This window comes from Arvicanthis niloticus, chromosome 5 (assembly GCF_011762505.2).
Source record: "Arvicanthis niloticus isolate mArvNil1 chromosome 5, mArvNil1.pat.X, whole genome shotgun sequence".
In the NCBI taxonomy this organism is placed as follows: domain Eukaryota; kingdom Metazoa; phylum Chordata; class Mammalia; order Rodentia; family Muridae; genus Arvicanthis; species Arvicanthis niloticus.
In genome coordinates this window covers 68,873,633-68,889,046 of record NC_047662.1, presented here as the reverse complement: position 1 = coordinate 68,889,046, position 15,414 = coordinate 68,873,633, and positions in this window count along the sequence as shown.

Genomic DNA, 15,414 nt, shown 5'->3' with positions numbered 1-15,414 from the left:
TCTCATTATAGGTTACAAACCTTGAGTTCAGAGAGGTTGAGGGATTTGGTCATATCTGGCATATGGAAGTGAGATCTGAACAAGATTTCTTTAAACCAAAGCCCCCAAGTAACTGTTAAGGTAGTTGTGATTTTGTTGTTGTTGTTGTTTGTTTGCTTTTTCTTGGTTTGGGACAATAGAAAGCTCAAAGACAAGTTTGAGATTATTTGAAACACTAAAAAAAAAATTCATTAATTAAAGAACTTCAAGCTTGGACTTTTAAAAGGTTTTTTTTAAAAAAATAAAATCGAAAGAAAGAAAACAGAAACTGTAAAATAAACAGAGTAGAAGTGCTTGTAGACAACAAATATGACCTTGATCAAATATGTATAATTTCCTCAATTTCTCATATTTAAATTGCATATTGGTTTTGGTGATTGCTTTTGTTGATTTTTTTTTTCTGGATTTGTTTTAGCAGAGTGTAAGGCTTTCACTCCTGAGCTCACAAACACATGTGAAATGGTGCTCACTGTCAAATAAATTTTGTTTTGTAGATTGCCTTGAGATTCTGCTACACTAAATATAGAAGATGGATAGTAATTTAATTTCTGGGGGGAAAAGTAAAAATTTACAATGTCTCAATTGAGATGTTCCTTCTTGAACATAAATTCCAAGGTCAAGAAGAAGCCATGGGTATTAGCTGCATCTCTGTCCTTATACCCTGTTTTCTGATACATGAGAGGGTAATAAATCTCTGCTGCTCTTGGCTTTCAAATTTAAATGATCACAGGCAGCTGACTTTGAAGATTATTTTGTTTTGATGTGTTTTGCTGTCTTTAGGTTTTTTCTATTATTAAAAGTAACTTCAAACTTTGTAAGAAGATAAAAATAGAGTAACTTTTTTCCTACTAAAAAAAAAAATAGAAAGTGTGTCGTTAAGATCCTTGTTATTTCTCATTTGGGTTCGCAGTTCTTAAAAGTAGCATTCTTAAAACAGTTCAGGCAACCACGAAACTAAAAAGAAAAATCTCCTGAAAGCATGACATCATTTTACTGTTAACATTCCACAATTAGTCATCTCGAATAAGTTGAAGACGATTAAATTTTGTTCATCCAATATTTAAAAAATAGGCCACATGCTGTTGATACAGGGCAAAAATAACTGATTACACATCACAGATCCAAAAGTTAGCTATAACATTTTGCATTAGTTCGAAAAACATGTTAAATTCAGAAATCCAGAGAACTTCTCTTTTTTTTTTTCTTTTTTTTTTTTTTTTACATTTCAGAGATGTTTCCTTTGCACATGTTTCAGGGACTTGGTGGTGCACTCAGATAGCAAGATGGCTGAAACTATGGCTCTGAAATGCACTGTCAGGTTCCTGAAACTACAGAGTTAATAAATTGTCTGAAAATGGCTGTAATGTTATAATTTAAGGTCAAACATTAAGAAATAAGTCTTTGTGTAGAAGAAGAAATGTTTCTTTTGTAAATTCCAGCAAAAGCAAAAATTGTCTGAGTGGGGAAAAAACAGTATTTATGTCTTTATTCATTCACCGAGCATGTAACCATTAAGTGTCTAGACAGTGCAGAGCATTTTAATAAATGGCTCGATATGTTCAGGAACAAAAAGACCTCAGTGTGTAAGCAATGATAACAAAGAGCCCCAGTGTAGTATATATGGGATCATCTCAAAGGAAGAGGTATTTAAATCAAAACTCAAAGGTTACACAGAAATAAGTCATATCCTCATGGGGTTGAAAAAGTCCTTCATGTCAGTGAGAAGTGCATTGATAAAGATATGATAGAGAGACTCTTAATCATTGGCAAAACTAAAGAAATCCAGTGAAGACTGGGGAGTGGGTGAATCAGTTAGGCTACCATGGTAACAATTTACATAGATGTCACAAAGAAAAATCAATATGACTCACAAGAAAAAGACTACAAATTTTTGGCAAAAAAAATTCATACAGATTTTACTGTCAAGGGTGATTTGCTCTTTGGATAATATTTGAAAAATCAAGTATACAAAGAACAGATTTATGTTAGAAATCTTAAGCTATTTCCAAGATGAACTGTCTCTCAAGGGTCTGGGAAGGTGGATTCAGTGATTAAAAGTACTCAATGCTTATCCAAAGGACCTACTTTTAGTTTTCAGTAGCCATATAAAGCAGCTTATAACCTGGTATTTATCTAGCTCCACAGGAACTGATGCTCTCTTCTGAACTCCACAGGAACTGAACCCATGTGTACAATCCCCCACACACATATGCACATATACATAATCAAAATTAAACATAATATTCTTTTAGTTTAAAAACTTATCTGTCAAAATTATCCCTGAAAAGTTTTCATTCCATTCTCTTGTGCAGCATGCATATACACACATGTGCATATACAAACACACACACACACACAGAAACACAGATACACACACAAACACACACGCAACAGTATATTGTCATATATTTTCAGAAGATCCAAGTCACACGTGAGTTGTTCCTTTATTCCTCACACAAGATTTAAAGTAAACCTTGGATGAGAACAAAAGCCTCCCAAGTTTCCAACAACCACAGTGCTTGTAAATGAGATAGAGTTCATTTCATTTTCCTGACCTGTGAATTCTGTACTTGTCCCACAGCTTATAACTCTTTCTACATTCATTCTTCACACCCCAACTTTTAACAGCTGAGATAGTAAAATTTCAGGAGTATGACTATGCATGAAAATATGTGCATAGCAGACAACAAAAGTCAGGTTTTATAAATAAATGAATAAATAAATAAATAATCAACTACTTCAGCATGACACCTTACTGGAATTTGTAAAATATTAATTTTATTCTTAGTATATACAAGTCCAGATTGCCTATAAACGTGCACGTTAAGAGGGCATAAGACTGCTATGAACATAAAAGAGGAGCATATGTCCTTGTTATATGTTGGAGCATCTTTAGGGTATAAATCTAGGAGTGGTATAGCTGGGTCCAATTTTCTGAGAAATCGCAGACTGATTGCCAGAGTGGTTGCACCAGCTTACAATCCCACCAACAATGGAGGAGTGCTCCTCCTTCTCCACATCCTCACCAGCATCTGCTATCACCTGAGTTTTTGATCTTAGCCATTCTGATTGGTGTGAGGTGGTATTTCAGTGTTGTTTTGATTTACATTTTCCTGATGACTTAGGATATTGAACATTTCTTTAGGTGCTTCTCAGTCATTCGAGTTTCCTCAGTTGAGAATTCTTTGTTTAGTTCTGTACCTCATTTTAATAGGGTAATTTGGTTGTCTGAAGTCTAATTTCTTGAGTTCTTTCTATATATTTTATAATAGCCCTCTTTCTGATGTGGGATGTGTAAATATCTTTTCCCAATCTGTTGCTTGCTGTTTTGTCCTATTGACAATGTCCTTTGCCTTACAGAAACTTTGCAGTTTTATGAGGTCCCATTTGTCAATTCTTGATCTTAGAGCATAAGCCATTGGTGTTCTGTTCAAAATATTTCTTCCTGTGCCCAAGTATTCAAAGTTTTCTTCCCCACCTTCTCTTCTATTAGTTTCAGTATATCTGGTTTTATGTGAAGGTTCTTTATCCACTCCGACTTGAGCTTTGTAAAAGGTGATAAGAATGGATCCATTTGCATTCTTATACATATTGTCCTCCAGATGTCCTTCAACAGAGGAATGGATACAGAAAATGTGGTACATTTACACAATGGAGTATTGATCAACTATTAAAAAGGATGAATTCAAGAAATTCTTAGGTAAATGGATGGAACTAGAAAATATCATCCTGAGTGAGGTAACCCAATCACAAAAGAACACACATAGTATTCACTCACTGATAATTCGATATTAGCCCAGAAGCTCGCAATACCCAAGATGCAACTCACAGACCACATACAGAAAGTGGATGGATATCAGACATCCTGTTGGTCAATCAGAGAGTTGATTTGCTCCAAGCCCATGTGGAGCAGCTCACAGATGTGGTTCAAATAAGCTGCGTGTCAGCAACCCCACATCCAGGTATTACACCTCTGAGATTTGTGAATGATACATTTGTTCAAACCCATAATCTTTCTGCTTATTTAAAAGGGAATTGGAATGGGAAGTTGGACCAGGTGCAACAGCAATTGCAGATCCGGATTTTGAGCCTTGATGGAGCACAGATGGACCCTGTTTCCCTTGGCGATTTTACCTCTTGAATTTCTTCTGCCTTTTCCTTCTTTCTTAAATGGTGGGGAAAGGTCTGCTTGGTGCTGCCCTATGTTGTGGATTAGTGTTCATGATGGCTGGTCTGTAAGCTCAGAGCCCAACAAAACTATGACAAGGCTGCTAACGCCCAAGCACTCACAGTCTTGGAGCAAAGATCTCCCCCTGAATTTTGGCTATCTAGGCTAAGAAAGTAGCCGATGACTGAGACCCTCAATCGATGCACCCCAAGGGTTCAGCCCATTGCACTGGGTCGATGAGAGGTCTAAGTCCAGCCAGCCCTTGCCTAAATAGCTGTGGTACCTGTATAGTAGGTTGACAGCCCTTGCACTCCTGGGAGCTATACTCCATTGCACAGGGACGGGTGTCAATTCCTCTTTACATCCCCTTAGCTCTTGCACCCAGAGGACTTGTTTCCATTGCACCTGGTAGGGTAAGGGAGAATCTTCGGGCTGTAAGCTCTTGATCGCTTATTCCCCCAAGATGGAGTTTGCTTGATCGGGCTTGAGTTCGAATCTTGATTGGTGCTGCGCTTAATAGGCAAAAGGCTGTTCCATATTAATAATTTAAACAGGGAGAGATGTTGGGAGCCGTAGTGAGCATCTCAGTATCCGCCATTCCAAGATGGCGCGGACATCGTGTCCTCCCCACTGGTAAACAATTAACTGTGCAGCTGCAATGGCAGAAAGCCCGCCAAAGTCACTGGCCAATCCTGAGGCGTAATATTGGGTGATGAGTGAACAGTCAATCAGAAGTGAACACGTCACTCTAGGGTGTATTAAAGCAGTGCCTCTTCCTGTCTTCAGCCCTTCCGCGGATTTCACTTAAGAGTAAAGCCTCGCTGTGGTAACTACCCGAATTCTGCCTCTCGTGTTTCTCTTCTACGGGCGAGGGGGGACACGGGAGGTGCGCGCAACACCACATGAAGCTCATGAAGAAGGAAGACCAAAGTGTGGGTGCTTCAGTCCTTCTTAGAAGGAGTAACAAATTAGTCAAGGGAGCAAATATGGAGACAAAGTGTGGTACAGAAACTGAAGGAGGGGTCGTCTGGAGACCATTCTGCCTAGGTATTGGTGTGCAGTCACCAAAGGTAGAGGCTGATGTGGATGTTGGGAAATGCAGGCTGACAGGAGCTATCTCCTTAGAGGTCTGCCAGAGCCTGAAATATTCAGAGGCAGATGCTCACAGCTATTAAACTGATCAAGGTGTTCCCAATGGAGTAGTTAGAGAAAAGGAGCTGAAGGAGCTGAAAGGGTTTGTGGGCCCCATGAGGAGAGCAACAATACCAACCAACCAGAGTTCCCAGGGTCCAAACCACCAGCCTGGGAAAACATAGGGAGGGACCCATGGCTCCAGCTGTATATGTAGGGGAGGATGGCCTTGTCTGACATAGGTGGGAGAGGAGATCTTTGATCCCATGAAGGCTGGATGCCCAGTGTGGGGGAATTCGAGGGTGAGGAGGTGGGAGTAGGGGGGTGGGTGTGGGCACATGGTCATAGAAGCAGGAAGAGGGGCGATAGGATAGGGAGTTCCTGTGCAGGGGTAGGGGGGAATGGGGTAAAGGGATAACATCTGAAATATAAATAAAATATCCAATTAAAAAGTTTTTTTTAAAAAGAGGGCATAAGGAATGTGTCAGATACATGTGACAGAAAGCATTTCCCTTTTTGATTTTTATACATTTTTATTAAAAATAGGTTCTTGTCTTGTACACCACATATGGACCACAGTTTCCCATCCCTCCAATCCTTCCAATTCAGTACTCTGCCTCCTCTCTCCCCAGATATGCTCCCTTTGTGTTTCCTCATTAGAAAAAAGCAGCCCTCTGAAAAACAATGGACAAAAAAGACAAAACAATATACAATAAGACAAGGCAAAACCCCCATATAGTGGCTGAACAAGACAAAACCATGAAGTAAAGATTGTATAAAAGCGTTTTCAAACTGTTGTTTGGTGTTCCTTTCTTTTTCTTTTTAAAGAAATTCATTATTGAAGGTCACTATGTGCTGGGCGGTGGTGGCGCACGCCTCTAATCCCAGCACTTGGGAGGCAGAGGCAGGCGGATTTCTGAGTTCGAGGCCAGCCTGGTCTACAGAGTGAGTTCCAGGACAGCCAGGGTTACACAGAGAAACCCTGTCTCGAAAAACAAACAAACAAACAAACAAACAAAAAACAAAAAAAAGAAGGTCACTATGTGATTGTGTGTAATTCTAAAAAATAACTGTAGGAAGCAACCATTATTATTCTCATTTTGTGAATGAAGAAGAAATAAAGCATAAAAGTTTTAACAGCTAGCCCAGTTTACAGGTGACAGAACAAAGATTCAATTCTAAGAATTTTGACCATCCTCTGCCCCAATTCCATGTTTTTAAGTACTTTACCACATTTCCAAGAGGAGGCTACATTTCCTGATCTGACTCTGCGCACTTGATGATTGTATCACAGTTACTCTATCAAATAATAACTCTCCCTATAAAAACTGTTGATAATAATGTAAAATCAGGGAATACTTTTTTAAGGGAGATTTATTTCATCATTGTAGCAAGACATATGTTTTGTACCATATTTTTGTTTCCTGTTTTTCTTTCTTCATACAATTATCACTTCTCTCTCTCTCTCTCTCTCTCTCTCTCTCTCTCTCTCTCTCTCTCTCTCTCTCTCTCTCTCAACTATTACCCAAATCCATGGTTTTGGTTTTATTCTATAGCAAGAGAAGTCACTTCATCCAAACCATATCTCTAGCTTGCATCCCTGAGATTCAATCCCTATGTAAATCATCTCAGTGCCAACCAGGTAGAAAGCCTCAACCTCTCTCTCAGTCCTGTTATTGCTAATGTTCCATACTACCATAATGTTGCTTGTTTCCTTAGTGCATCATCAGTTTGATATATAAGCAAAGTATGGTAAGTTTTCAATAGATAAAATGTACATTTGTTGAAGACATATAAACTATACCTGAAACTACCTTTTCCATGGTTTTGTTTATAGTTCCTATTAAAGATAAAGTGGTGATAGGTGTATAGGAAAGAAAAATAGGAAAAATTTGTGCCCCATACACTAAAACTGAAGATTGTCACTCTATCCCATGTATTTCCTGAAGGAGTTTCCAGTGTCATTTATTTGACTTACAAACTTTTTCTATTTCAAGCCAGCCAGTTTGACCAGCTTTAGACTCACTTGCAGGACATACCCCTATGTGTACACAAAGATGTTTCAACAGAAGTTTCAGTGAGAATGGACACTCCGTCTACATGTACATAGCATTGTCTCATGAGCTAGGAGCCCAGACTGAAAAGGGACAGATGTTCCTGTTCTCTCCTGTTTGATCGGGAAAAATAGACCAAGCCTCTCAAAGCACATGACCAAGCCTTTCCTCCACGATGAACAGCATTTCTACAAACTGTTAGCAGAAATAAACTCATCTGTTGTTGGTTTCTGTCATGTATTTGTTTGCAGTGATGGAATAACAAACATAAGTCCCTAAAAGTTTATATGAAACTTAGATGATGATAATATGAATGTATGTGTCACATGTGTGGGACACATTTCTCTTTTCTTATTTGCCAAAGAAATTATGTAGGTTTTGATTATGGCCTACTTAATGACTTTAACTAAACACATCTACAGTGACCCATTGTTTTCCAAACACATTTATATTCTGAGACAACAGAGATTAAAATTCAGTTCGTGAACTGTGAGAGGAACATACTTCAACCCCTAACAGATATTGAGGGCCATATGTAGTACCATATGCATTTATATACTGTGAATGTTGAACATAATTAAATATTGATGTGTCAAATTAATGAAGTTGCCTGAAGCAAACACAATTACTGTGATGAGGAGCCCACAAAAGGAAATCACGTCAAAACACTGGTTTATATATAATAAATGGTTGATAGGAACTGTGAATAAGTAAATACACTTAAGAAATCAGAGGTCAACTGTTAACAACCCTTCTCTAATGTTGATTTAATAGTAATACAATAGCAATGATTATGGAACACCATCCAACATTTCCCCCAGTGGAGAAAGCCTGATTTAGAAGGAGGAACCGCAGTGTGTAATTCCTGAAGATACTGCAATCTAAAAGAAGACAAATAGTGAAGGGAATATATTTCTGACAGCAGGAACACAAATGGACTGCATTCAATATTTGAGAAGAATGTGGTGTCCTCCTGAAAACTCCTGACACACATAACCAACACAATGTAAGTGGCAATAGCCGGAGTTTACAGAAGATCAACTCAGCTTCCTGCAGTGCAGCCAAGTGAACATTTCAAGTTGGAAGTGCTGTGGAAAGAAAAGGTTGATCTTGCAAGTTTAGGGAAGGATGATAGGCAAGCCTTCAAACAGGGGCTTCAGAACAAGACCTGTTACTTCGAAGCTGAAACACAAGGTAGTGTGAAGTTGCCATGACAGTGGACATCATAACTCTAAGTTAGGAAATCTATCATGTACATAAAAGTTACCCAGTGCTTCCCCACTGAAATGGATGCATCTATTAACAAAGTGTACATATCATGAAATAGACAGGTTGCTTGGTGAGAGGAATGTTGCTCTAGTCAGCACAGTAAATCTAGGGTGGTACCTTTCTTGCAAGAGTTAGTGGGTGTCTGTGGGAGAAAAAAAAATGCAATAAATGCCAGGAAATTTTTTCTTTTACTTAATGTAGTCTAGAAGCACATTTTTACATATGTGTAGGACTTTTCTATTTTTATACACCTTTAATTACAGAAATGCTTACAAAAACTTTGCAAATACCCTTTATGCATTGCCTTAAATGATTAAGTACTACAAAAGTAGTATATAATTTCAAGAGTGAGAAATTAAGATCAGTGCATTGCTATGAACTCAGGTTCATATAATACTTCAATTTCACTTGTTTTGTCATTAATGTTTTTATGTTTCAGAATCTGTTGGGGGCCGACTTTTAGCAGAAAGCGGCTATCAGCTTTGCAGCCATCTTGAGCCATATACCCTGAGATGAGACTTGGATTACAATAACCTACAACAGCTGAGCACACTCTGATAATCTTGGTTTAGATACCTTGGGTGTGTGAGATTAAAGGTGTGTGAGATTAAAGGTGTGTAATTTAAGAGTGTGACTTAGAAGTGTAGAGATCAGATTAAGAGACAAGACCTAAGGGCATGATTAAAGGTGTGACCAAAAGGCATGGCTTAGAAGTGAGACATATAAAAGGCAGAGGCAGACGGGAGAGAATCAGACACTTAGAGGATATATACTCTTTAGGGAGACTTTTTACAGAGTACAGCTAGTCTTGGGATTTGGACTAGGAAAAGAGACTGAAGAATAAACGGTATTGAATCACACTCCATTCTTCGAGTCCGTCCTCACTCTCTCTCTTGCTGAACCCTGACCTGCAGACCAGAGCGGCAGCTTGGGCCAGGATACAGTGGCCGCCAAACTTGGGGCAGCCTGGGCCTCAACATTTTGCTCGGACCGTGACAAGAATCATATCCTATTGTTTCATCAGAATGTTTAGATATCTATCACTAATGAGCTAATTTTAAAGCACCTGTATTTCCTGCTGTCACTATTATCAACAAGGATTGAAAATAATGAATATGGTTTCTAATAGTCTGCATAAATCCTATATGAAAGTGTCTCATAAATTCCAGAGCTTGAGAAAAGAATTTATGATTTCCAAATTTATTTCCTACATTAAAGAAAGTTCTAAATGAGACAGTTGTAATATATCTGGCCATGAGATCCAGAACATCTCTAGAAGCTTATGTACAGAGGAGGTAGTTTTTCTCCTCCTTTCTTCTTTCTAAATGAACAAATCCATAGTTACAGAACTACTGGTATTTGTTCAACAGCTCAAGAGTGCTAGTACTGACTTCTAAAATCCACTCAGCTTTCCTGTGCTTGCCATTCCCCCCATACAAGTTAACTACTCTGATAATAAGCTTCAGAGAGCCTATAAGTGGGAGGGATTGGCCAGCACTATGCGTACATCAGAAAATAGATACTTTTCCAGAGAGACTAACACAAGACATCTCATCAGCAGGGCAGGGACAGGTGAATGTGAAAAGGTGTTCTTCCTTTCTTCCTTAGTTCTACAAAATGAGCAGCTCAAAAAATCTTTGTAGAAGATGACAGAAGATTGACCTTAGTAAATAAACCAGTTCTTTAGTAAGGGTGGCAATCGGACTCACAGGACAGGGACACTTGCACCAAGCATGCCTAGCAGGCTTCAATTCCCACCACCTACAAGGTGGAATGAGAAAATAAATTCCCTCCAATATCCACAGATACACACACACGCACACACACACACAAACACACATGCAATTAGAATTTTAAAATATTTTTAAGGTAACGTGTATTTTAAAATCACTCTCATTCAGACAATTTATAGTTGTCATTATAAAATGGAAATATCTCAAATAAGAAAGCTTCAGCATATAAAGAAGTAAATAAAAGGATAGTCTGTTATATTTGAGGATAATTTGTTTAGAAGATAAAAATAGTATGAATTTAGGAAACTAAAAGTCAATTATACAGATGTAAACCTTTGAAAGTGTTAGGCTTAGTAGATAATTATGGGCTGTGGTATTAAGACAATTACATTTATTCATGTGGTTTATTATCATCAATCATCATTTTAATATATCATTACTTATATAAATGGCATACATATGACTTCATATATTTAATATATACAGTGGAAGGTGTGGGACAAACATAAACCATCTCTAACTACTGCAACACTACCACTATAATGAAGACAACACACATGTTCTATCCCTACCAGCAATTTCTTGTGTCACTTTGGGGTTTGATCTGAATTTAGTTTGGTTTTCTATGACAAGAACACTTTATACAAATTCTGTCTTATTATAAATTTATAAATGTGAAATATGGGGCTGGAGAGATTGCTTAGTGGTTAAAAGCACTGGATGCTCTTCCAAAGATCCTGAGTTCAATTCCCAGCAACCACTTGGTGACTCAAAACCATCTGTAATGGAAATCTGATGCCCTCTTCTGGTGTGCACATATAAATAAATAAATAAATAAATAAATAAATAAATAATAAGATGTAAAACAATTTTAAAAACTGTGAAATACAAAATGCATATTAATAATTCCATATACTATGGTATCTGTTATCTTTATAGCTGATATCTGCAATATATTTATTTAGCATAAAAGAAACTGTAAGTACTGACAGCCTGAACCCTGAACCTAAACTAATCATGAGTATGTTCTCTAAAGCATCTGGTTTACAACAACAGATGAAGGTGAAATCTTGATACAGTTGTCCTGTGATTAGCTTAATTCATTTCCCCTAATTTTCTGCAAGTTTATACTGTTACTGAAAGCTCCATGATTCCTTTTGAAATCTAATAACATTACATTAAACAGCATACTCCACAGTGTGTTTGCAACACCCTGGCTGATGACTGTTGACTGTTCAGATTTGGGCTTGTTCCTAGGTTTGGTATCTCTCCCACCAGCCCATGTCTTATAATTATTACAACTCTGTGACATAACTCAAAGTCGGGAAATGCCTATAGCCTACTATTTGGGGGCTTTTGTAGTTTTATACAAATCTTAGGTTTGTTTTGTCTCATAAATCATATTGCCATCCTGGTGCAAAACATTGAATCTGTAGATCACTTGAATAGTTAGACTTTTATTTATTTGTTTATGTATGTATGTATGTATGTATGTATGTATGTATGTATTCTCTTATACAATACATCTTGACCAAGTTTCTCTCCATCTGCTTTTCATAGTTTTCATCCCACACATTTTTCTCTCTCCTCGATCCACACCTATCTCATTTCTCTTCAAAAAAAAGTGCAGGTTTACCTGGGAAATCAACTGAATAAGCTATAACAACTTGCAATAAGACTACGTACAAACCCTCATATCAGGTCTGGGTGAGGCAACTCAGTAGGAGAACAGTCTTAAAAGCAGAAGAGACAGAGATAGCCCTCCACACACTCCCATTGTTAGGAATCCCAAAGAAAAACACCAAGCTAAAATCCATAACATATATACAAAACACTTATTGCCAACCCATGCAGGCTCCATGATTACTGCTTCAGTCTCTATAAGTGCCTATGAGCCCTTCTTAGTTGACCCTGTGGTCCATATTCTCTTGGGATACTCAACTCCTCTTGTGCTTACAACTCTTTTTCACCTTCTTCTGTAAGGTTTAGTGAACTCCAAGGGGAGAGATCCAATCATGGTCTCCAGTTTGGGCTTTTCTCCACCTAATGATTGACAGTGAGTCTGTGCATCTGCTGCCATCAGCTGCTAAAGGAAGCCTCTGTAATAAGTAGGCTAGGCACCAATCTGTAAGTAAAGTAGAATGCCATTATGAATCATTTTATTGATTTTTTTATCCTAAGTCTCTGGGATACTTTAAAAACACAGAGCTCTTAATCCATAAACAGGAGACCTGTTCCATTATCTATACCTTTAACTTCTTCACCGAATGCTTTGTAATTTTCAGTATATGCATCTTTAACTACTTAGTTAAGTTTACTGCTAAGTATTTTTATGGTGTTTCAAATAAGATTGTTTTATTAACTTCACTTTTAAATTGGGCATTATTATGAGAGCTATATTTAAATCTTGATCTTTTTATTAGACCTATGAATTGGAGCTGATATTTGAGTTCCTTGATTTTTAATGAACTCCTCTAGGTAGTGAAGATAATAATAATTTATTTTAAGATTATTCTGATAATGTACTAAAAATGTACATCGCATGCCTGGCAGGAACAAAAGCCTAATTATTTTTCTAAAAAGCTGGTTCCTATACAGGTAGGGTAAGTGAAGTAGTAAGGGTCAGAGATGTTCAAGGATATATTTCTATTGTAATCTCATCTATTCCTAGAGGCTAACTTATTCTTAAGACATCATAAATCAGACTGAAAAGTGAAAACAAGCCTACAAAGACTAATTGGTGAGACATTTGGCTTAATAGCGTAAGACACTAAAATGAAAATTAACAAAGACCAAAAAAAAAAAAAAGTAAGCTCACATCTAAATACAAAAGCAAATTCTCATACTAATCTGGAAAAGACACAAGTCTATGAATTTGAAGAAGTAGAAACTGGGATAACAAGCACCAGAATACACCACATACATAACATAACATACTACTTCAGAAAGTTAAATGGACTCCTGAAAGTGCAGTGGTATGCAAGTTTGTCTGCATTGATGTCTCGTGATTCAAATCAATCTGTAGTTTGGTAAACTACAGTGAAAAAGAAGCAGGGGATACAGAAAGATGCACCCAGTGTTTGGGAGTGCAAACATGGAGGGTTATCAATGAGAGGCAGAAGCAACTTGACAGGAGGGTGCAATGATTTTAATTATCTTCACTGAACATCGCAAAAGAAATCATAAATTTCTTTGTACAAGACAAAAATTTCATTAAAGCCAGCAACAAATCTAATGAAAAGATGTAAATGTAATGAAACAGTTCACTTTCAAATGGCAGAATATAGAATATGAAAAGCCAACCATAGTCACCAACACAATAAAGGAGGTAACCCACTCACAAAAGAAGACACACATGGTATGCACTCACTGATAAAAGCTCAGAACACCTAAGATACAATTCACAGACTGCATGAAGCTCAAGAAGAAGGAAGACCAAAGTGTGGATGCTTCAGTCCTTCTTAGAAGGGGGAACAAAATACTCAAGGGAGGAATAAAGAGACAGAGTATGGAACAGAGACTGAAGAAAAGGCTATCCAGAGACTGCCCCACTTGCATGTGGATCCATCCCATATACAGACACCAAACCCAGACACTATTGTGAATGCCAAAATAGTGCTTGCTGACAGGATCCTGATATAGCTGTCTCCTGAGAGGCTCTTGCAGAACCTGACAAATACAGAGGAGGGTGCTCACAGTCAACCATTGGACTGAGCCCGGGTTCCCCTATAGAGGAGTTAGAGAAAGGAGTGAAGGAGCTGATGGAGTTTACAACTCCATAGGAAGAACAGCAATGTCAACCAACCAGACACCCTAGAGCTCCCAGGGACTAAACCACCAAGCAAAGAGGACACATCGAGGGACCAATGGCTCTAGCCGCATATGTAGCAGAGGATGGCCTTGTTAGACATCAATGGGAGGAAAGGCCCTTGGTCCAGGGCTGGCGAGATGCCCCAGTGTAGGGGGTCATGCCAGGGTGGGGAGGTGGGAGTCAGTAGATGAGTGGGGGAGCACCCTCATGGAAGCAGGGGGAGGGAGAATGGGATAGGGGTTTCTGGAGAGGATACTGGGAAAGGGGATAACATTTAAAATGTAAATAAATAAAACATTCAATAAAAAAAGGAACTATCTAGACCATTGCTATTTAAACTGCAAATATGAAGCTAAAAACTTCACCATTTAGTAAAAATGTAAACATTCCACTTGGAAAAACATAAAGTCTTAATCAACTAATAGCTATTGCTTACATAATGGTGACCAGACAAGAACAAGAAGAGCCTGCTGATGAATAGATATATCATGTGTCATTTCACAGCTGGTGGCTAAAATCTTAGCTCTCAACCTATACCAAAGTAGTTAAAATGAATTCCCTATAAAATGTTAGATGACAGTTAATCTTAATTACTGAAAATAGTTGTTTTTAAGAGAATTGCTCTCAATTTGTATTATGTATTTAACATAATAAATATAATAGGCCTACAGTTACAACACAGAATTAGGAATTAAAATTAATTATCTTATGTTGTTTATGCATAACTTGTTTTTAAAATCATAGCTTGTTTTTCTAGTGGTAGCACTCGATAATACAATCAAGATGAAATATAATGAAATACAGGAAGAGAGAACATTATCTGCTGTTCACAGGGCACAGGTAAGAGAAGAAAAACAGCTTCCAACAAGCAGCACCATAGAACAATGCTATGCTTTCATTTAGAATGTAACATTAGGACAAGGCATAAAACTATTTAGAAAAACATTTACAAAACTCCATTGACTATAAGATGGTTACAGAATACTTGTCTTAAGCATTATTTTAAAGTGGGCTAAAAATTGGTTGGAAAAAACTGCATAGGTTTTCAATTTTGATTCATTATATAAGAACACAGTCTATGAAAATTTCTGTGACAGTTGAGAGGTCTTTTTATAAAATCCAATTTAAGTCATTTGCAAGGGTGCTTAGAAAATAAAAGATCCATAGTATTATTAAAGTATCAATCTAAGGCAAATTACGAACATCCTC